Raw genomic sequence first — 23,212 nt, 5'->3', positions numbered from 1 at the left:
TTTAGACTCACTGAAGCCCACAGATATTTGGACTTTGCCCTAATTTATTTCTACTCTCCAAGAATTTGCCTGCTTTCAGAGTGGTGGACAATTTCTTAAAATAACATTGAATAAAGTAATTTGCTTTTATGATTTTATAATTAGATAACTTGTAAATATTCTTGATTTTTAAGTATTTTTGGTGTTGGGATGAACTGTATACTTAACACAATTCAATCTTGTTTGGATATGGCCTTTTAAATGAGCAAGTATCAGATTGACAATGTAGGGCTTGTGAAAATATCTCATTACCTAGGATTATCATAATCCTGGAAATGACATATTTTTAAATTTGTAGGTTCATTTTAAGACCACAGAGAAGGCTGAAAGAAGGAGCCTATATTTATTGTGACCAGGTGTTCCTGGTCCACTATCTTTAATAGCCAAGACCACATTGCTCTATCCCCAGAGCTCTGTTCAGGAAGGCATAAAAGGTATGAACATTTAAGAGGGCCTGGTAAAATCTTCACCTTAACTGCTCAAAGTTTACCTCATTCTAGGGGTAAAACGTAGCAGCTTCCAACTAAAGGTGAGAAGCACTGACATTTCTAAAAACAGATGTTGAAGTCAGTAAACTCAGTCTATGTCTAAAATATCATCCTACTGGACCACATAAGAGTTTATGAAATTGAATTCATTAAAACAAACAAACATGAAAAGGCAAACAAACATGGAAAGCCATATGATAGAACTGCCAATTCTAGGCTTAGCCTGTGTGGACTCATTATAAAATTTCTTTTTTCTTTTTTTATTTTTTTGATTGGTTGTTTGAGACGGAGTCTTGCCCTGTCTCTTAGGCTGGAGTGCAGTGGCATAATCTCAACTCACTGCAACCTCCACCTCCCAGGTTCAAACAACTATTCTGCCTCAGACTCCTGAGTAGCTAGGATTACAGGCACCCACCACTATGCCCAGCTAATTTTTGTATTTTAGTAGAGATGGGATTTCACCATGTTGGCCAGGCTGGTCTTGAACTCCTGACCTCGCGATCCTCCCGCCTTGGCCTCCCAAAGTATTGGGATTACAGATTGTGAACAATTTTCTCTAAACCTTTAACCATGTATCCAGTGGCACCTAAGCTCGATATAATGCGAGCATGAGCCACTGCGCCTGGCCCATTATAGAATTTCTATGTTTCCACTTAAAGACAATCTTAAACATCGAAAAACACAATTTAAAACATATAGAACTTGAAAATAATACCACTCAGAAAAAAGAGAAAGATGCACACATCAGTCTGTTTTAATATACAGGATCTGTATATATAAGCCTAAAAGAGATTATACATTTTAAATGTAATAAGGATAGTGTCTTCTTCAATGGGTGCATCACTGAGAAGAAAGCTCTCTCAATACTTTATTCTATTAACAGCTTTTTTTTCACAAAGACTGGGTTGATCTTTAAAAATCTATTACTTTAAGCAGAAAAGTTCAGCTCAGTGAATAGCCTACTAAGGGCACACAAGCAAAGTGTTCAACACTGAGCCCCAGAGGCTACCGGTTGCTCTGCAAGGTTTTGTAATAACTGGTGAAGTCCTTGGGCCTGAGCTAGGCTCTCTCTGATTTGCTTTGCATATGCTAGAACGTGAATGGTAACGAAGCATAGTCGTTAAGGGCTGGCACTATTCTGCAGCCAGACTGCTTGTGTTCAAACACCCAGGTCACCTGCTTACTAGTTTGTGATCTTAAGTGGCTTATTTTAGTTCTTTTTGCCTCTATTGCCTTGCCTATAGATAAGGATAGTATTAATAACACCACTGTATCATAAGGTTGTTGTAAGGTGTCAACGAAGTTAATTCATGTAAAACTCTTCAGGGAATGCCTGATACATAATCAACTGTAATGTAAGTATTAACTGTATTTATAAATGTAGTCAGTGTGGAGATACAAGAAGGAAGGAAGAGCAACTTCCAAAAATCATCTTAAAAAAATTACAAATGGTATGAAAATTGTCTTAGAAAAAATTACGAATGATATGCATGCTTCTAAGTTATGAAGTCTCAAAGGGTTTGTTGGTTATGCTTTTTTTTCCCCTTCTTCCATCTGGGTGAAAGTCTCCAAAAAATTTGAATAGAGACTTCTATATTATCATCCAAACTTTCCCATAAACAAAAAACAATCTCCCACAAGGCTGAGATAGCATTTTTAAAGAAATAGCAGATACTTGTGAAACATGTTCCCCCATAAAAGTAATAACCAAAACTTGGTCACAATTTCACTTAGAACCTATTGTGTTAAGAAGTGAATCTCTGGGGGACTGAACATCAATTGCTTGCCTGTGTCCAAAATATTTTTTAATCACAGACTGCCAGTGGGAAATGGCACAGAAGAATAAGGAGGCTGTCTAACGAATGGGAAGCACAATGACAAGAGTCTAATTCACAGATTTCTCAAAGGCCTTTCCAACAGCTATTATAGCAGTCAAATGAAGGGGAAGGTAACAGTGGATTATTACCTTTCACTCAACACTTTTTCCTCTGCCAAGAATTTTTTAAATGTCACAGGAATATAATTCCCATGCTTCACAGATTGTGAACAATTTTCTCTAAACCTTCAACCATGTATCCAGCAGCACCTAAGCTCAATATAATCTGAGCATGACAGCAAATGGCCAACACACCATCTGTCCTGCCACTCCACCTCCCCAGGGTATGAACGAGAGGACTCCATTCGGCACTTGACCACAGAGGCAGAAAAACAAATGTTGCTGGGAGTGGTGTGATGTGAACATGCTGTAGCTCTGCCAAACATGTGAAAAGCTGGGAGCCATAGCCCATAGCACAAAATGAGTGCAGTGAGAAACTCCTGTTGATAGTCATTTTATCGATTTGGCTGAATGTAGACAGGGAAAGATCCTCTTGAGCACTGCAGTGCCAGTCATTCATGAGCTGTGAAAACTTGCCATCTGCCAGACACTGTGCTCAAAGCTTTACTGCAAGTATTATCTCATTTAATCCTATGAACCCTATTTTACACTTAAGACACTGAGGCACATGCAGATTAAGTATTTTACCCAATGTCTCCCATTGGCAATTGTGATACTGCATTATCAATACTCAATATGCACTTGAATGAAAAGCTGTCTAAAATTATCCATTTAATATTATCTAAATAAAATCTCAGGAAAGTTAAAAAAATAAGTGAATAAATGAGTGAATGTGTTTCAGAGTAGGAGTCTAGTTTCTCAACATACAACGTCACTAGGTATTCACTAGATTTGAAGGGAAAGGACACCATAAAAGGGTGAGGATCTTTCAAAATGACTCAGATTTCTTAACAAAATGGCAAAGAATCATTAATTGCATACTGCAGAGAAACATAGTGATCATCACACACCCTCCTCCTCCTTATCGTTTCTTCCGCTGTTGAATTTCCCTCAAATATATTTAAACTGGCTTTTAACGGTCCTGGGTAGCCATTTATGATTGCGGTTTTGTTTGGAGCTAGGAGTTTATTGGTCTCCCAAAAATGGTAGCAACTCTCTCACAGTAGCAGTCATCTGGTAGGAAGCCAGGCACTCGTTTGTTCATTCATTTCTTCTACAAATATTCATTAAATATCTATCAAATGCCAGGCCCTGAAGATAGGGTGGTGAACAAGATTCAGTCTTGCTTTTGGAGTCTTACAGTCCAGCAGGGAAGCCTAGTGGTAAACAAATAATTGGTTGCCCAAGAGTTAATAAATTATAGTTGACATACATGTTATCACAAAGAGGTACATCACACAGTGATATAGTGCTCCATATTCCACTATAAAGAATCCAGCATAAGAAGGCAGAGGGAAAGGGGGAGAAATAGAAAGAATCCTATCAGTCTCTGGCATTTTAAAACAAACTATTCCCCAAACATTCATTTGATGATGAGTCTGGTCTTGCAGCAAAGCAAAGCAGGGTGGCAGCTGGCCCACTGCACTTCCATGGTGCGCCCACACCACACACACTTCCTTCCCTGAATGCCTCCACCCACCTTTAACTTAGACATATGCATTTGCCAAAGTAAACAGAGATGACTTAAAAAAAAAAAAAAAAAAGAATAGGAGGGAAATGCAGAGAAAGGGGAACATAAATCCCTCCAGGACTTCTTGCACTTTATGATTCACACAGCAAAATCATCCGAATGCCAACCTGACTCCTGTAGCTTTTCAAAACACATGAACAACCCAGTCCCCCAGCTTCAGTGGCCTAAAAAGCAGGCCCACCAACTGATCGCATTCAAGGTGTGTGGTCCAGAAAATCAATCCATTGGAGGACAAAGCCCTCACCTCTTCTTTGCAAGTTCATTTGGTTTCCTTACTCATTGTTTTCTCCAGGTAATGCCTGCAACCGAAGTAGGATCAGTAAAGTAAGTAGCCCCTGATAAAGCACAGGAAACACAGGAGGGAGGAAGGGAGGGAGCCGGTGGAGGGAGGTGCCCAAGAGGGAGTGGGGAGGCCTCCCTCATGCTGGGACCTTAGGAAGAGCCTGATCAAACCCTCTGATGCTTCAGGTTCTGGGTAATGCAGCAGAGAGCTAAAATTACTAAATTTTTACTTAGAAATGATTATGAAGCTGAATCACGGGTCATTCCGCATTTTCCTAATTTGGAATCCCTGGACACTACTCTGACTAAAACAGTCCCAATTTGGCATGGAAATGAATTAAGAGCCTCTCAGCACACATGGGCTTTTCAACAATCTCAAACCTTTTTCAAGAGGCCGGGCCAGGATTTAATTTTGCCCACCTCTCTGCACAAAATCACTCAGTTTATGACTAGCTTTTAAAAGTGAATTCTGAAGAAATTATATACTGATTTAGCTTATTCTTAGTTATGTTTTGAGTTTTAAAGCAATCCCCTTGTTAACCAAGCAAAAGAATTTTGACTTCAGCATAATAAATAAGAAAACAAAACATATAAGCTATAGGTTGAATTCTCTTTTCTTCAGAAGATTTTCTCCCTGTCAATAGTTCTTAAAGCAGGAAAAGTCAGGGCCTCAAGGGTAATGTTCTCATTTTCATTTTGTCCTCACTCAGTTTCCACAAGCACAACCACTGTGTTGCCCAAGGGCAGGAAACATGTTTTTTATTTTTATTTTTGGAAACCATAGTGTGAATGGTACAATGTAGAATAAGTGTTTCAAAAGTATATCAAGGATGGAGGTTGTAGAATATTCTAGAACATTGGCCTGACACACATCAGCTTCTACATTTCCATTGTGCTGCTCCCAACCACTCTCTGTCCAAAATAATTCTTTTTGTCACAAAAGCCCAGTGCAAGGGAGAAAAAGAGGTCTAGGGAAAGCAGGGCCAGGTGAGAAACAGGTTTATTAGAAACACACATTTAATCATCCTTCTGAGCCACTGTTGCCCTGAAGAAGCCTAAAGTCGATTTCCTTTTCACATCTTCTTAAATTGAAGTATTTTCCACAGAGTGCTATTTCAGCCCCCCACATCGTGAATATCACACAAAGATTCACACGGCTTTCGGAACTTATAACAACTATAGTTCATTTCATGCTTGCAATCTTGAGCTTCTTGCATCGTCTTAGTTTCCTGTTGTCTCCCCTAAGCTTTTGCTCTTCACAGAGGGACATCTCTGGGCAAAGGCACAACTTTTGCCAATAAAGTTAAATTGACCCTAGTGATATAAGGCAATTCGAACTGACAAAGAATTCAAACTAGGTAGGATAAGGAAAGGTGCTTGGAAACTAATGGCTTAGCTTTTGAATACTCTGTTCCCAGTCTGTACTGTTCTAGAAGTATCAAACTTCTAGAACACTTAATATGTTGCTGACGTTGCGCTACTTCAGCAACAAACCGTTTACTACATAGAGAACAAGAGAAAAAACAATTTTCCCCGGAAGTGTTGGAGAATGCAGATATATTTAATAACATTTGATGGGGATGGAGAAAGAGCTTTTTTTTTCAAGGAGAACTTTTTTTGGCACCACAAAATTAAAGGATTTTCTAACCCTGTCTTCTTTTCATCTTTCCCAGAGAAGGAAATTGTAAAGGCCAGCCCTTGAAAAATAATATAGCAAAATCTAACTTTATTCCCCTAATCTCTTAATAATGCTGCAGCTGGCCACGATCTATTTAGCATAACACAAAAATAATGTATTTGTACCAAGCAGATTTGAAATGCTTTAAAATAATGAAAGCTATTTACTTGATTGATTAAGTTAAAGTGTTTACATAAAAGTGTCATATTTTGACATCAGTCATACAACACCACATCTGGTACTTCTAATTAAATTGTGTGAAAAGGACTACATTTTTTATTCCGTTGCAACAATATGGCTAATGGGAAGTACAAACGTATTCGTCATGCCCAGAGCCTGGGATCTGCAGTTATGGCATGTGGCTGCTAAAATCCCCAGATTTGGATTTTGCAAAGCTTTCATAGCCTCCAACACATGTTTTGCCTGAACAAAGACTGAAAAACTGAGCTCCACCTCTGTGAGTCAACCGTTACTATTTTTCCTATTTTGATTTAAACCTCTCCAAGCGCCATCAGAGAACTAAAATGTAATGAGAATCAGAATAAAGTTGTCTTAAGGAATTGGTGCTCAGAGCCCAGGTAAGGCGCTTTGTTTTGTTAAACTTCATTCCTGCAGATTAGGAAATAAACTCAAGAAACTTTAATGGGGGGATAGGGGAGTGAAATCCTATTATTCATTCAGAGCAGGAGCTCATTTGTATCATGGCGAAGTGTAGAATTCATACATACCTTAAAAACGGCCTGCTCCTTACTGAAGCACTTGATTTAAACCACTGAGAATTTTTTCTTCCAAAGTCAGGATGAAATATTTTACATCTAGCAAACAAAGGACAAAATGGCTTGGCTAGTTAAGGCATGCTTATTTCACTTTTAATATAGACAAATAATACTTCAAAATCCTCTTTTTATTTTTTTAAGTAAAATTATGTCCATCCCATGTGCAGATTCAATTTACAGACTAAGTACACAACCAAATCTAGCCTCCCTGGGAACCATCCATTTGCTTAAGAAGGTGGAGGAGACACTGCTATATTTTCTTAAAGAGATTCCTGGCATTTTTTTCCTCCTTCGTTTCGCCTTAAAGACTACCTTGAGAAATGTTGCCCAGCAGTAAAAGGAAAATGAGTTCAAGCTTCAAAATCAGGAAATTTGGGTAGTAAAATGTATGTTATAAAGTTGATGCTGATCAAAAACTAAATCGAGCCCTTTTAAATAGGTTGTCAGCCATGAGAAGTGAAGACTATCTGACTTCCTACAGAATTTTTCAACCTTCCTCAGGCAAAGGTTGCCTCCAAAAGGCTCAGAAGCTGCAAAAGGATACATTGGCCCAAGACAGTAAAGTAGTTGAACACACATATGGGATAAGCACTTATTTACCATGTACTATGTTCAATTTAAAGAAAATAAACCCAAATGCAGGAACCATGAACAAATAGAGGGCACGGTTTTCCATAATTGCAAGGAGACTTAGGTAATGTTCTATGCGGTGTTTGATTTAAAATGTTAAAATATTAACAGAAGTTTTCTACAGCAGAGTGTTCCTATCACAGTGAAATGACTCATAAGAATGCTAAATTCAAACCAGATGGGCACAAACATTAACTGAAAAAAAAAATCAGATATTTAGGGGTCAGCATGGGTCTTCATAAAAATGAAGACCTTGTCTGAGTTATTGAAAAACGAACTTTCAGTGATAAAAAAGAAAACATGAGAAAATATTAGTGACTTTATTTTAATTATGCAAGCCATTGTCAATTACAAGAGCTAACATTTACAAAACTTTATACTGCCATTTTAATTTGAAAAAGATGACTATGGTGATCTTGAGACTTCAGATAAACAGGGATGTCAGTGTCTCCTCCATGGTCAGAGTCAGGGACTCATTAGTTTAGCTGTTTACAACGCTAATCATCTACCAGAATCTCCTCGCTTCTCACCAAGAAGGAACCCTCATTGAAGATTTGTGTGGTATGGAAATCTCCAACCGTCAATCTGTGGCATAATGCCAGCCTTTGCTCTTCCTTCAGCAGACCACAGAGGAAAAGTCTCATTGCTGGGTCAGACACCCCACCAAATCTCCTCTGCTCTCTTGTTAAAAATGTTTCCTTGCATTTCTTTTGTTTGTTTGTTTGTTCCAGAACTTTTTACCATTTGCAGATTGTCTGCAACATGTGCTGGGTTTAAATGTGTACATACCCTACAGGAAGAAAAATATGCGGGCTCGGAATTAATATTGTTTTTGACTTATAGGGAAATTCCAGTTGTGTTTAACTTGGACTGTGGGATCCAGGAACTTTACAGAGAGGAGAAACGAATGTGTTTTGAGCAAAAATGTGTATGGGGAGTTCCCTACTGTTTTGTTGCTGGAATCTTGGACAACACAGGGAAAAATGACAAGCACATAATTTAGTCTGGCAGCCATACCACTCTGTGCTGTGAGCCTGTCAGTTCTTACTAGCTAAGTAAGGGCTGGCCTGCTTTGGTGCGAGGATGAGAGACCTCCCAGGAACAAGTAGGTACTTCAGGAAATGGTGTTTCACATTCAGTAGGTGGCCTCTCCTCTCCGGGTCCGTGTGAATCGATGCCCCACGTGGTGTTAGGGGGCACTGTCTGCACTGAGCTGTTTACCTTTTGTATGAAACTTAAAACCACAGACCTAACCATTTGTGGTCACCAGAGATCTTATGGCAGACTTTCTAAGAGCAGTTGTGTTAACTCCAGAATCCTGGCCGGAGTCCAACTAAAGTAATTACATTCTGCCTCCCTAAAATCCCCCCTGCAGTTTCAATTGAATACAATGGTCTCAGCCTCTGTCTCAAAGCTGGACATGATGTTAGCATTCCATGCAGGAACAGCCTATGATTCCATGCTAAAATAAGTGATTCCTCGGTCCTCACCAAGGTGTAGTGATGCTTAATTAATTAGTGCTCATAAAAGCCTGTGGAGAACTACAGTTTCTAAGTGCTCACAGTACGCAAAGGGGCAGGAATGTTCACATGTTCATCTGTCTGTAAGAGCCAGCAGCCAGTGTGGTCTCAGACTGCCTTCATAGAAGTAGAAATTCAGGACCAGGGAGGTAGGGTTGCATCCCATTGCCCTCTGGCCTGGAAATATACCATATCTGGAGCAGCATGCTCAACTCCAGAGCTGCATTTAAAAAGGATACCTCATCTAGGTAGAGCAAGTCCTCAGAGACCACCAAAATGATGAAGGATCTAGAAGTGATGTCATGTGAGGGATGGTTAAAGGAACTTAGGATGTTTAACTAAAAATAAAAGAAGGAAGGAAGGAAGGCATCCATTCACCAAGACCTAATTCAAGTCTATCAGATGAAATGTCTTCCTAATAACTCATTTAGTCCTTACTATCTGTAGCACTAATCTGGCCCTTTTCACAGGCTCGTATTGGCTATCTCATTAATTCTGAAGGTCTTTTCTTGTTCAACATGTTTCTAAGATTTCCCAGAAGCAGGCACCATGCTTGATACATCTCCGTATCTACAGTAGTGGTAAGCAAAGCAAATTCAACTCAGTCCTTTTCAAGAGCTGTTTATTAAGAACCTGTGACATGTGTGCTGGCTGTACAAAGATGAGCAAGATAAACTTGCCATCAAGTGTGACCTCTAACTGTATGGCATAAAATTATAAAATAACAGATAAATAAAAGAAAGAAAAAATCCCACCAAACTGGAAGGTTCAGGAAATATTTTTATGAAGGAAGAATAAACACATTTTTTAATAAGTCAACATGTCAGGGGAAGACATCTTACAGGGAAAGAGCCTTAACCCTTTCCCCACTTAGGAAAAAAAAAGTGCAGCTCTCTGCCAGCACTCATTTAATTTTACATAAACACGCTCCTGGAGGCTGAAGCAAATCTGACTGATTTTCAATGTGAAAACAAAATATAAAAACTGTTCTTGGAGTTATTTTTAAACAGAACTAACATCAGAATTGTCTGATTCATCAAAATGGTCTATTTCAGAAAAAATCAGATTAATCTTCAGCCAGCAACTATTTGAGGATGATGTTACCACGTTCAGGAATGCCACGTTTTCTAGGAGTTGATATTTTCAGCAATCAAGGATTACTATATTTTTTTAAATGAAAATGCCATTACTAAAAACTGAATTCTCTAAATAGAATGATGTCTTTTGTTTCCAAAGTCATTATACAAGAGAGATGCAAGAATAATAACAATGAAAGTGAGGTACTCGGTGGTAAAGTTATCTAAGGGAAATGCTATGGCCGCAAGCACTGCTGGCGAGTCTTCAGGCGGCAAACAGGCAGAGGGTTTTGGTGCAAGGACCTCAAAACATGGAGCAATTTCTAAGAATTATGTAAAGATGTTTCTTGAAATAGAGGATATAGTTAGGGGAGGAAAATAAAACAAAAGGAAAGGTCAATTAGGAATATATTTTGGAGGGCCCTGAGAAATTACTAGGCTATGGTTTGAATGTGTCCCCCAGATTTCATACGTGGGAAATGAATTCTTAGAATTCATATGTTGATGGTATTTGGAGGTAGGGCCTTTGGGAGGTAATTGAGATTAACTAAGGTCCTCAGGGTGGGGTCCCCATGATGGGACTGCTGGCTTTCTAAGAAGAGGAAGAGAGGCCCAAACTGACACATGGGTTCCTACCCTCTTGCCCTGTGCACCTCTGCCATGCTATGACCCCACATGAGGCTCTTGCCAGAAGCTGGCTATATGCAGCCTCTCAATCTTGGACTTCCCAGCTTCTAGAACTGTAAGGAACAAATTTCTTTTCTTTATAAAGTACCCAACCCCAGGTTTCTGTTATAGGAATAGAAAACAGACTAAGATAGTGCTTTACTGCCCAGTAAAGAGCCGTTGGCTATTGAAGGGGGAGCTACTGAGATGAGCCCTCTGCCTCAGGGTGCTGCTGTGGCAGGGCTCTGCCAGGTGGATGAGAGCCGAAGGCTGAAGTCCAGGTCATTTCTGGGTTAACCAGGGAGGGGGACTTTGGTGCAAAAGATGTGGGAGTGGGAACCCCTTTCTCCAGACTGCAGGTGACCCCATACTGGTCACCATTTTGACCTTCTGTGAGTGGCATGGCTCACCCTTATTATTTTCCCTGCTGCCCACCAGCCACACACTGGCAGGCTAACTGCATGGTACACCCGGTGCGGGGGCGGGGGATAGGCTGAGAATTCTAAGCCTCAACCCCACCAAGTCTTGGAAATTCTAGCCCTTTCTCTCTCTGCCCCTGTAACCTGTATCAGAAGCTTAGATTAACTGCTGAGGGACTGCATTCAGAAAGGGATGGGTGTTACTGGTAAAACTGGATTTACTCTTTAGTTGCTAGGTCTGGCTCCAAGTTCTAGGTTTCCTCCGTCCAAGTTCTAGGACCCTTGATAGGAGTCATTCCTCCTGGCCCTTTCCTCAGGGAGTTTGGTGAGGAAAGAACATGATTAGCATATCCTTAGAGACTGTTGTAGCCTAAGAATAGAAAAAGAGGAAATGACTGTATTGTGGGGGATTCCAGTCCCTCCACTTCATGCTTCTCTTGGGCCCAGAGACTTTTTCTTTGCAAACAGTGCAGTTCATACATCTGGGGCATAAGAATTTTGTTCTTTCCTACACTTTGAGGAGACTGCAGTGTATTTTGCCTTAAATATATGCCTGACATTTTACCAGCTTCACAGTCTACATATTTCATTTCCAATACTGAGTTTAAAACAAAAATGAATTAAATAAAGCCTGAATGAAATTAACAAGTTTTGTTTTGTTTAATCTTTTGTCATAAATTGTGACTAGCTCCAATGATTTCACAAATTACTCTCTCTAAATTCTAGGAATGTGTGTTTGAGGCTGCCCTATTTTGAGATTATAGACAGTCCAAAGATACAATCTGATCAAATGTTTTACCAAGATGAGGGATGGGAGCTGGTGACATAGAATAAGAGTGTTTCCAAGTGGGTTCAGGACTGGGAGGGAAAATAACCCAAAGTCATGACCTGTCTTGTACGAACACTGAAATACAACCAGTGTAAGCTTCCTCTTACAGAGTTGTGGGAACCTAGAAGGTCCTCTTATGTGAACACCTTCACTTAACAAATGAGAAACATTAAAACTGAAAGAGAAATTTTCTTCAACCCTGTTACAAGAAATAAATGTGTAGGAACAGATTATAGTCAATTTCTATAGTTTTTAAGGTTGGTTCATCAAACCTATGCTTTGTCGATCTACTACCTACAAATTTAGATGCAAGAGGGACCAATATATAAAAATTCATTCCTTTCCTAGTTCTTGAACATGCAAACACAAACACATTCAATGGTAATAGCAGAAGATTATTACGATGCGTCTATTGCAAGCTGTTTGTCTTATTTCAGCCTCTTAGCATCCCTGGGAGGATGACATTATCACTCGTTGTAAAGATGAGGAACTTGTAAGATGTGAAAATGTGGTATGTCTGGCTTCTAAGCCTAATTTTTTCAGTTGCAACATAACTTTTTCTATGTTGATTTCTCATAATCCCTAGGTTTATATGTGAAAATTTCAGTTATTTCCATTTAAGAAATGTTTCACACTCTGAACCATGTGAGGGTCGTTACGTGGCTTGCTACCAACTGGCCATTACAGTGAATCCCTCGCACCTATTCCGGTCTCGGTATCATCAAATCCTTCACCAAATAAAATTATTCAAAACTGAGATCCAAGGACAAGGAAGAAGTGAGCAGAGGGGAGTCCATTCCATTTCATCTTCCTCTAACTAGTTCAGCACTCATCTTTTCACTTATTTAGCTATTTCAAAGATAGTTGGTCCTGCTTAAAAACAGAGATGCAACAACATTCCATTCAAAAAACAGCTAGCATATCTTCTGGCATTTTTAAAAAAGAAGTTTAACCCAGAAATTCTATAAGATTCTTATCTTTTTTCTAAGGCAGGGTCTCCCTGTGCCACCCAGGCTGGAGTGCGTTGGTGCTATCTTGGCTCCTTGTAACCTCCATCTGCAAGGTTCAAGTGTTTCTCCTGCCTTAGCCTCCTGAGTAGCTGGGACTACAGGTGCATTCTATGACACCTGAATAATTTGTTTTTTTTAATTTTTATTTTCAGAAGATACAGGCTTTTGCCATGTTGACAGGCTAATCTCAAACTCCTGGCTTCAAGTGATCTTCTCACCTCAGCCTCCTGAAGTACTGGGATTATGGGCATGAACCACTCACCCTGCCAATTTTATAAGATTCTATAAGTTTTCTTGCACTTGCCAGGTGTGGCAACTCATGCCTATAATCTTAGCACTTGGGGAGTGCTGAGGCAGAGGGTCATTTATGGCCAGGAGTTCTGGGTTACAGAGAGCTATGATCATACCACTGCACTCTAGCCTAAAAAATGAGACCCTATCTCTATTTTTTAAGAAGTGGGGTACTGGTTGAGGTGGCCTACACCTGTAATCTCAACACTTTGGAAGGCCAAGGTAGGAGGATTGCTTGAGGCCAGGAGTTTGAGACCAGCCTGGGCAACATAGCAAGACCTCCTCTCTGCTAATTTTTTTTTAATTAGATGAGTATGGTGATTTTTTTTAATTAGATGAGTATGCCAGCTGAGCTTAAGCCCAGGAGTTCAAAACTGCAGTGAGCTATGATCATGCCACTGCATACTCCAGCCTGGGCAACAGAACAAGACCCTGTCTCAAAAAAAGAAAACAGAAACTTTTCTACAGTGATCATGAGAGGCAAACTTTCTTTTAAATTGAGGACAGAAGAGCAATGACAAGGAATATAGAAATATTTTCTGATATCTTCAAGGTGGCAGAGATTTTTTAATGGAAAAATACACTGCAACGCACTCTAGTTAATCCGACCATTTGTTCTTTTAACAAATACTTACTAAGTACTTCTTTTGGATTAGATACTATCAAACTTACAATAGAGCCTCATAATTGAGATCTGAAAGCTGTACATTTCCATCCAATGATGCAAATCATCAGGTAGCTTTTTTATGCAAAAGGAAAAAGGGGACAAATTTTGTTGTGGAAGATATATGTGTTGACACTAGTTGCAAGGAAGAACAACACACAACGTCTTATGAACTTGAAATAATGCTTCAAGCATTGCTTGCTTCCCACACAAATATATATCCAGCCACAAATGTAAACACTGTCCTCCCGCATACTCCTGGCATTGCATAAAGAAGGAAGCCTGAAACAAGGAGCTCTCACCTTACGGCCTCTGTATCTCAGGTCACACATGGTAACAGGACCTTTTCTGATACAGTTTAGTGAAAGTTCAATCAGCTATCCTTGAATGAGATGCATATTTTTAAATACAAAAAAAATGGAAAATATGTTCATAATATTTTAAATTTAGTCCTCTAGAAAGAAAATAGATTTCGATGATTGTATTATCACAATTACTATTACTGCCTTAGATATAAATAACATTTTTCTTAGAAAAAGTCAGAGGGTTTCTGACAAAGAAAGTGAAACTCAGATTATTTCCTTTTTTTGTTTTTTTGAGACAGAATCTTGCTCTGTCACCCAGGCTGGAGTACAGTGGCACGATCTTGGCTCACTGCAGTCTTGACTTCCTGGGTTCAAGCAATTCTCGTGCCTCAGCCTCCTGAGTATCTGGGACTAGAGGCACACGCCACCACACCCAGTCAATTTTTGTATTTTTAGTAGAGACAGGGTTTCATCATGTTGGCCAAACTGGTCTCAAAATTCTGTCCTCAGGTAATCCTCTTGCCTCAGCCTCCCAAAGTGCTGGGATCGCAGGTGTGAGCCACCAAGCCCAGCCCAGATTAATTAATTTACTTAATATCACACAGGTGCTTTCTAAAGGGCAAAAGTAAAAACCATATACTATTGTTGGAATTGATACTACTATTTTGGGACACAGCATTCACTTCCAGAAATTTATCCTACAGATATGCTCACATGAGCATACAAAGTAAACAAAGAATGTTCATTGGTGTTAAAACAGAGAAAAACTAGAAATGAGAAACCGAGTGTCTTTTAACAGAGGATTGGTTAAATGAATTATGTTACATCCACAAATATAAAATGAAAATTTGTTTTTAAAAATGATTTAGGTGGCTGGGCGCAGTGGCTCACGCCTGTAATCCCAGCACTTTGGGATGCCAAGGCAGGCAGATCACAAGGTCAAGAAATCGAGACCACCCTGGTCAACATGTTGAAACCCCATCTCTACTAAAAATACAAAAATTAGCTGGGCGTAGTGGTGCACACCTGTGGTCCCAGCTACTCAGGAGGCTGAGGCGGAAGAATTGCTTGAACCCAGGAGGCGGAGGTTGCAGTGAGCCGAGACTGTACCACTGCACTCCAGCCTGGCGATAGAACAACACTCTGTCTCAAAAAAAAAAAGAAAAATGATTTAGCATAATATGAGATGATATGGAATGACCATAATATATAAGGTCTTTTGACCCTAAGTTTAGTGTTCAATACACTATGTTGTCCACTTCGTTAAGGTTAGGTCAGTAAAACAGAAGTTACTCTATGGAAGAAGGGCTTTAATGGAGGGAAGTAGAGGTTTACATAACTAATGGCCGGGTTGGGGAACAAAGGTCAGGAAGCCATCACCCATTATCCCAGTCTGCAAGACTACGTGGGCTCTCAAGAGCTCCTCCGGAGGCTGGCTCCCAGCCTGCACTAAAGCAAATGACTCTCAAAAAGCCACCACCAACTCCAGCAGCCACTTGCAGGACCGAAGCAGGTAATTAGCAGGAGCTCACCCAGTAGCAACCATAGACCATGTGTGGTCAGCCCACATGCCAGCCTGAAACTGCCTCTGGAGGTAATGGTCCCTCCTCTTCTCCCTTCCAGATCTCACCAGGGGTCTCACACTGGCCCACTCAGGCCCAGAATCAACTGGAGAGGGAGATTCTTGGAAATGTGACGCAGAGGAGACTGGGGAAGCTGGTGGTGGCAAAGATGCGGATTTGACCCCAGGCAGCCTATCATTCTGCCATTTACAATAGAGGTTAGCATTAGAATCCTTTGACTGGTGGCCATGGCATTCTTGAAATATAATTTTACAATGAAAATTTTAATTTATACTCAATTTCTCTAAAACAGCATCTTTAGGACATGTGCTTAATTCTCTCTTTAAGGTAGAAGTCATCTCTTATTTTCAGAACTGAGAAATCGAAAAGAACTTCCGAACTTCAAAAAATGTGCTGCCTTTTTTTCAAGTCCTTGCAGTAGAGGAAAGAATCTATAGAAAAGTTTGGCCTTTTGATTTACATAATAATAACATCAGTTAACCCTTTACTAGTGTAGTGCTTATTTGTACAAGTGCTGTTGCACACAAAATGTTTCGTGTAATTTTTCAGCAATCCCTGAAGTAGTAGCAGCCTCATTTTACAGATGAGAAAAATCAAGGGTGAGAAATTTCCACAAGATCATGCTGTAACTGTTTTGTGGAATCTAGACCTGAAGTCCAACTCACTTGAAAATCTATGTTCTAATCAACTCAAGGATCCATGTCTTCATGAATTAAAAACTCTAAGAATTGTGTCCTTTATGAAATATGATTTATGAGGCTGAGGCAGAGGGAGGAAAATGCCTTATCATGAGTTGAGGCAAGTATTTAATAGACCCTCAAGCCTGTAATCCCAGCACTTTGGGAGGCCGAGGTGGGTGGATCACAAGGTCAAGAGATCAAGACCATCTGGTCAACACAGTGAAACCCCGTCTCTACTAAAAATACAAAATATTAGCTGGGCATGGTGGTGCGTGCCTGTAATCCCAGCTACTCGGGAGGCTGAGGCAGGAGAATTGCCTGAACCCAGGAGGTGGAGGTTGCGGTGAGCGGAGATCGCGCCATTGCACGCCAGACTGGGTAACAAGAGCAAAACTCTGTCTCGAAAAAAAAAAAGTTGAATGCTTTAAAATCCCCTCTAAAATATTTGCACTATTGTTATTTAAGCATCTATATTGCCAGTCGTTCCAAGTCACCGTTCTTTAAGCACCGTTTGCTTCAAAAGAGGAAAAATTCACAGTGCAGAAGGATGTAACCAATTTTTTTCCTTTAGAGAAAAAGAAATGGAATTTCTCTAAATGTCTTGAGTACATGGTATAAGAGAAGGGACTCTAGATGGGAAAAGAATTTTCACTTTCAGGAGGAACTTGATTTTACCCACAGGCGAATAGGTGATTTTCTCTGTGCCCTGAGGAGTTCTCTCCCACCTCTGCCTTTGCAATATCTCTGCTTTGTTTTTGATGAGGTTGGGTTCCAATGGGTTACAGTTCTTGTACTGTCTGCACAAGACCTGCTAAGCTACAGGATTTTTGTGAGTATGGCCTTCAGTGCACCAGATTAGTGGCTACCTGCCTGGCAATTTGATTCAAGCATAAGGCAAGCTCAAAGGGGATCAAAACTATTAGTAACCTGGTAAAATCTGGTTCTAAGAGAGCTCAAAGAGTTTCAAGAAGCTTTCTTGAGTTAACAGCTGTGCTAAGAATAGACCCAGGTCAGTGGTTTCCCTTGGTTGGCATATATACAATAGACCTGATTGAAAGGCTAAGCCTCAGCCATGTCACTTTGTTCCTTTGATTCTTGATAGTCTGTGTCACATTTTGACCTTCAGAACACTCTAGAATCCCCCCAATAAACCTTTCCACCTTCAGATTATAGCCTAAACTCAACCTCTGTTCTACCCTATCCTCTTTTTGCACTTTGTTCTATGCTTCTTTCTTCCTAAAAGGAAACGTGATGAATAATATAGTATATAAATCTCTTAGATGCAAAAGATGGAAAATGAACTCAATTTAGTGCAGGAAAAAGCAGATATTTAATTGGCTGGTAAAAGTGAAGCCTATTCTATCATCAGACACAGTTGCATCCAAGGACTCTGATAATATCAATTACATTTGTTTTCTCTACCTTTTGACTCTGGTTTCCTCAGCATCATCTCCTTTCTTGCAAACTCCGCTCTCATACTGGCAAGAGAGCTGACAGAACTCCATGCTCACAGCCCATCTTCTCAGCGACTTCAGTAGAAAGGGGGATTTTTTTTTAATTAAAGTTGCTTTGTCAAAAATTATGAAATTAGGTTTACAGATCTGATTGGTTCCATGTCCACACCAAAAGCCAGGAGTGGTCCATCCCCAAAGCCAGGAGTGAAGTCAGCTCCCCACAAACTGCATGGGGTAAAAATAGAGACAGGAAAGTAGGCAGCTGTCATCAGAAAAATGGGGAATAAGTGTTGAATGGATAAAACAAAAACTGATATGCACTCCAAAGATGGGGTCTTTCTGACCCCAGAAGCCAAGTCGTGTGAGGCAGATATATGCACAAATAGATAATGACCAATCTTGTGCAGTCCTGCAGGTCTTCATATTTCCCAAAGAAGTATATCTGTACAATAAGTATTGCCAGGAGTTTATTTTACTTCACTGCTATTTTACGAATGGCTGCTGTTTTGAGGCAGAAATACTAAAATTGATTTCTTTGTATCCAATTCCATAATAAATTGTTTTAATTTTGAAAAAAAAATCTCATGCCTGATAACTATTTTATTTTTGTGACTTTAGGTCTTAGTTTTCATGCATACATATATTTTTATAGTTGAAATCTTGGTGGTAAACAACATTTTGCTTTCAATTTTTTTAAGTTATATAATTATAAACATCTTTCCATATTGTTATAAAAACAATCTAATGATCTGGTCCAGTGATTGCATAATATTCCCTGGCGCAAATCTCCTGAGGTTTCCTTAACCATTCTCCTATTGTGAGAAATGTAGGTGGTTTCCAAATATTTACTATTATACAATCCACTGCAATAAACATCTGTGTATATGCAGGGTTTTTTCTAAAAAATTACTTCCTTAGATTACATTTCCTAGAGTAGGATTACTGGAACAAAAAGTTAAAGTATACAAAGAGGGCTACAAACATGGGATCTGAAATCAGATATCCCTGAGTTAAATTCCAGCTTGGTCACCTATGTGACCTGAGACCCGTCACTCACCCAGCTTTTCTGAATTTATATCCTATCTGTAAAATGGGAATAAAGATACCTATTTCCTAAGGTTGTTGAGAGGCTCATGTGGAATCATGCATATAAAGTATATTTAGCATAGTATATGACACACAGTAAACACCTCCACATGTTGTCCTATGACTCTTGATGATTAATTGTTATACTGCTTGCTTAGAAAATTTTACTAATCTACACAGAAATCTACCCAGTTTTATTATCTTTGTATACAGAAATCTACCCAGTTTTATTACATTTGTAATAAATGTCTTATACTTGTCAATCTTACAATTTACCAATTTCGAATGGTATCACAAGGTATTTTAATTGGAAGTTTTCTGGCACTAAATAAATTAAACTTTCCTTCATGTATTTTTAAACCAATTGTTCTGAACTAAAGGACACTATCCTTTCAAACCTCAAGAAGAGGGTCACTTAGAATTAGTTGTTCTCAAGATTTTCATAATCTTAAATACCCAAAGGACATGATGAATCTCATTCACAACAGTGACATTTTGTGGCAGAGTTTTTTTCACCTGAGAACCATATCCCTTGGATGTCATACTAGAATTGGAAAAGACACGTTTTGAATAAGTCTCTCAGTTGTTAACTCATTCAGTTAAGAATCACTCATCTAAATAAACATATACATTTGACTGCATCAAAGGTTTGACATGGAAATATCCATACCTTTTCATCATCCTGGCTTTTCTATCTATGGATGTGATATTGGACAGCGCATGAGGTTAGAGGATTTGAGAAACAGGCAATACAGAGTGGGCGTGTGTGGCAGTCCCCCTCAAATGCAACCTCAGTCGTACACTTGCTCTACTTCTTATCAACACAGAGATTCAATTCTACCACTACCCCAGTAGCTGCAACAAAAGTCAGCAAGTAATGGGGTGATAGGAGGTGCAGTGAGAGACAGAAGGCTCATTAGCACTTGGTGACAGAATGATTGGTTTCCCCACACCTTCCCTGACCCAGTGATAGGAAGGCGATAACAACCATGAAGGACCATGATAGCCCCAACCTCAAAAGCCCTCTCTTCACACAGAGTCAGTGTTTTAGGCCCAGGTAGGACAGAGGGGATCATTCAGTAAATAAAAACAAGCAAAACAAAAACAAAACACAGTGAAACAAGGGAGAAGTGGGAAGAGAGATCCTATGGGAAAGGAGAAGCAGAGAGCTAATTAATAAGGAAAAATATGGGCCGGGCGTGGTGGCTCAAGCCTGTAATCCCAGCACTTTGGGAGGCTGAGGCGGGTGGATCACAAGGTCAAGATATTGAGACCATCCTGGTCAACATGGTGAAACCCCGTCTCTACTAAAGATACAAAAAATTAGCTGGGCACGGTGGCGCGTGCCTGTAATCCCAGCTACTCGGGAGGCTGAGGCAGGAGAATTGCCTGAACCCAGGAGGCGGAGGTTGCAGTGAGCCGAGATCGCGCCATTGCACTCCAGCCTGGGTAACAAGAGCGAAACTCCATCTCAAAAAAAAAAAAAAAAGGAAAAATATATTTAATGTTGCTGTCTTCTTTGCCATCTTCAGCCCAGAAAGAGAAATCAATACTGGATTTCTAATCTCATCAGTTGGTCTTATAATATGGACTTCCCAATGCTACTGCCACCTGCCCGCACTCAGGATGGGGAATATGTAGCCATTTCTGTAGTTCGTCCACACCAAAGATCAAACTGAGCAGCCCTTGATGTGAAAGTGACAGAGTTATTGCTTTAAACCATGATTCCTGTCTGATAACACGGCATGAAAGAAGCCTCCTAAATGACTGAGAAGAAATTTACAGCCAGTCAAACAGGTTACAGACTGAAACAGAGTAAACTTCACCTGGGAAAGTCAGACAGGTTTCTGGCTGAAGATGGCATTAGCTTCTGAGCTCTCCCTAGACTTAACGAAAGCAATAATAAAGAAAAAAATTTCAAAGTGTATACCCACAAGTATAAAGAGAAAGAGAAAACAATAACAACAAAAACTTGGAAGCGAGAAAGCTGTTGGACAAATGGAAAGGCATTTGGCAGACTTGAGAGCTAAAACTTAAGCCAACAACTGGGAATGCTGACGAGCAACTTGAATTACGCTGGGGATGCACAAAAGGCTTAAATATTGGTGGCACAACATCTTTGGTAGCAGGGATGAGGATGAGACTGAAAACAGAAGTAACTGTGGAAGTCATCCTTCTATTTCACTCCATGCAGTTAATGAATTGCCCTTTTTCCACCCCAGCAGAAGACAGACGGCTCAATCTCTAGAGAGTAAGACAGAGGGTCCCTAGACTGGAGAACACCAGGCTCAGTCAAGTGCAAGATGTTATGTTGAAGACATAAGGAGTAAGAGAGAAGTGACATTTTTTATGCTGAGATTACTCAGACTTCTCCCACTGAGCTTCCAAAACCCTGAGATGTGGCAAGAGACTGGAAAAGTCTTCTCCAGTTCATGTGATTCGCCTTTGAGAAAAATCCTCAACGAAATGGCCCAGCCAGCTACCAGTCCACACACTCCAAACCGCTCTCACATGCACAGAGCTTCCAATCAGCTTGGCAAAGTTCAAATATTAATATAAACAGACAATAAAGATCGCTAGACCTTTCAGGAAATCCTCTAATGAAAAAACAGGGGTCCACTCAAATAAGGAGAATAAAACAATGCAGGAAAACAAACTATACAGTAGAAAAAAAGTCAAAAACTGCCCTGGAGAGCCTAAGAAAGATAAAAAAGTTGTGACACAAGAAAAAAAGAATGTTCAGAGAACAAAAATGGAATCCTGTATATTAAAACATAATAGCAGACATAAAAACTGAATTGAAAGAGTTCAATTAAATTTTTTAAAGGTCAACATTGCTAAGAACATATTTACTATTTGTCATGTCTATTAGGGTAGGGAATACCTTAAGAGTATTTATTATTAAATGATTAGTCATTTTGAAATAATGCATTACCAAGTAGGAGTTCATGTAAAAATGCTCTAAATGTGTCCAATTACCATCAATATGTGAAAACTTACAGAGGCCAAGTGCACTGTCTCAGACCTGTAATCCTAGCACTTTGGGAGGCCACGGCAGGTGGATCACCTGAGATTAGGAGTTTGAGACAAGCCTGGCCAACATGGTGAAACCTCACGTCTCTACTAAAAAAAAAATTAGCCAGGCATAGTGGTGCATGCCTGTAGTCCCAGCTACTCAGGAGACTGAGGCAGGAGAATTGCTTGAACTGAGGAGGCAGAAGTTACAGTGAGCTGAGATCACACCATTGTACTCCAGCCTGGGTGACAGAGTGAGACCCTGTCAAGAAAGAAAGAAAGAGAGAAAGAGATAGAGGGAGGGGAGGGGAGGGGAGGGAGGGGAGGGGAAGGAGAAAAACTTACAAAAACAAGTTCATTGAATTTTAGCACTTGAAAGCATAGTTTCAAACCACCAAATCTGTACCAAATACTTGGTACTTTACAATCACCACCAACTCCTGTCAATTTATTGGAATACCTACTTATGGTAGATCTGATTATTTTTTGGATTTCCTCTCCATTCCACTGATGTTAGGCACAAACATGTGATTTGTTTTGGTCAATGGAATGTGAGCTAAAGGAATAGGGGACCAGTTCCTAGCTTAGGCTTTCAAAGCCATCACTTGTTCCACTCAGTCCTCTGGGAGCTTTTGGCTTCTGCCATGGGAAAAACATGCCCCAATTCACTGTTGTTCCCAGCTTGGATACTAGAACCAGGCATGATAGGCAGAACTGAATTCCATTTGCACCCTAGCAAACCCATTGACAAATGTGAAAAAACTACATGCTTACTGTATGTATTGTAGTCGATTATCACACAGCAAAAGTAACTCATGAACTTACAGATGTTTCAAGGGTGCTTCCAAATTTTACTTGAAGAAAGTCCTCCCCCCATTCCAAAAAAAATTTCAGGCTATTTAGAAGCTATATGCAGAAAAATATTCAGGCTTTATTCTCCCATCTACATGACATTCATATTACTTCCCATTTTTATTTAGTTTTTATTTTACAGATACCATTTTCTAAATTGAGCATGTGTTCTACCCATTTTTAGAATCCCATTACTTACACTGGAGCATTAGAAATCTTCCAACCATGGCAGAACTAAGTGACTTAGACCAGTCTTTCCACTGATACAAACTAAAAGAGTTTGGAAGTATCATCTTAAAAAGCTTCAAGAAGCTAACAAAATAGGATTGTATTATTGGGCCA

The 23,212-nt window shown here is 39.8% G+C and overlaps 1 long non-coding RNA gene across 1 annotated transcript; it reads right to left on the bottom strand.

Annotated features, from left to right (window-relative positions):
- Positions 1–1,266: 1,266 nt before the first annotated feature.
- On the bottom strand, positions 1,267–6,902 carry LOC144577767 (uncharacterized). Its single transcript, XR_013522322.1, has 2 exons — positions 6,743–6,902; positions 1,267–3,680 (listed from the first exon to the last, which is right to left on the bottom strand). It is a non-coding gene; the product is annotated as an uncharacterized LOC144577767 (long non-coding RNA).
- Positions 6,903–23,212: the final 16,310 nt, after the last annotated feature.

Source organism: Callithrix jacchus, chromosome 9 (assembly GCF_049354715.1).
Source record: "Callithrix jacchus isolate 240 chromosome 9, calJac240_pri, whole genome shotgun sequence".
Taxonomy (NCBI): Eukaryota; Metazoa; Chordata; class Mammalia; order Primates; family Cebidae; genus Callithrix; species Callithrix jacchus.
The sequence above is the reverse complement of the archived record's forward strand: the minus strand, read 5'-3'. Positions and strand labels throughout refer to the sequence as shown.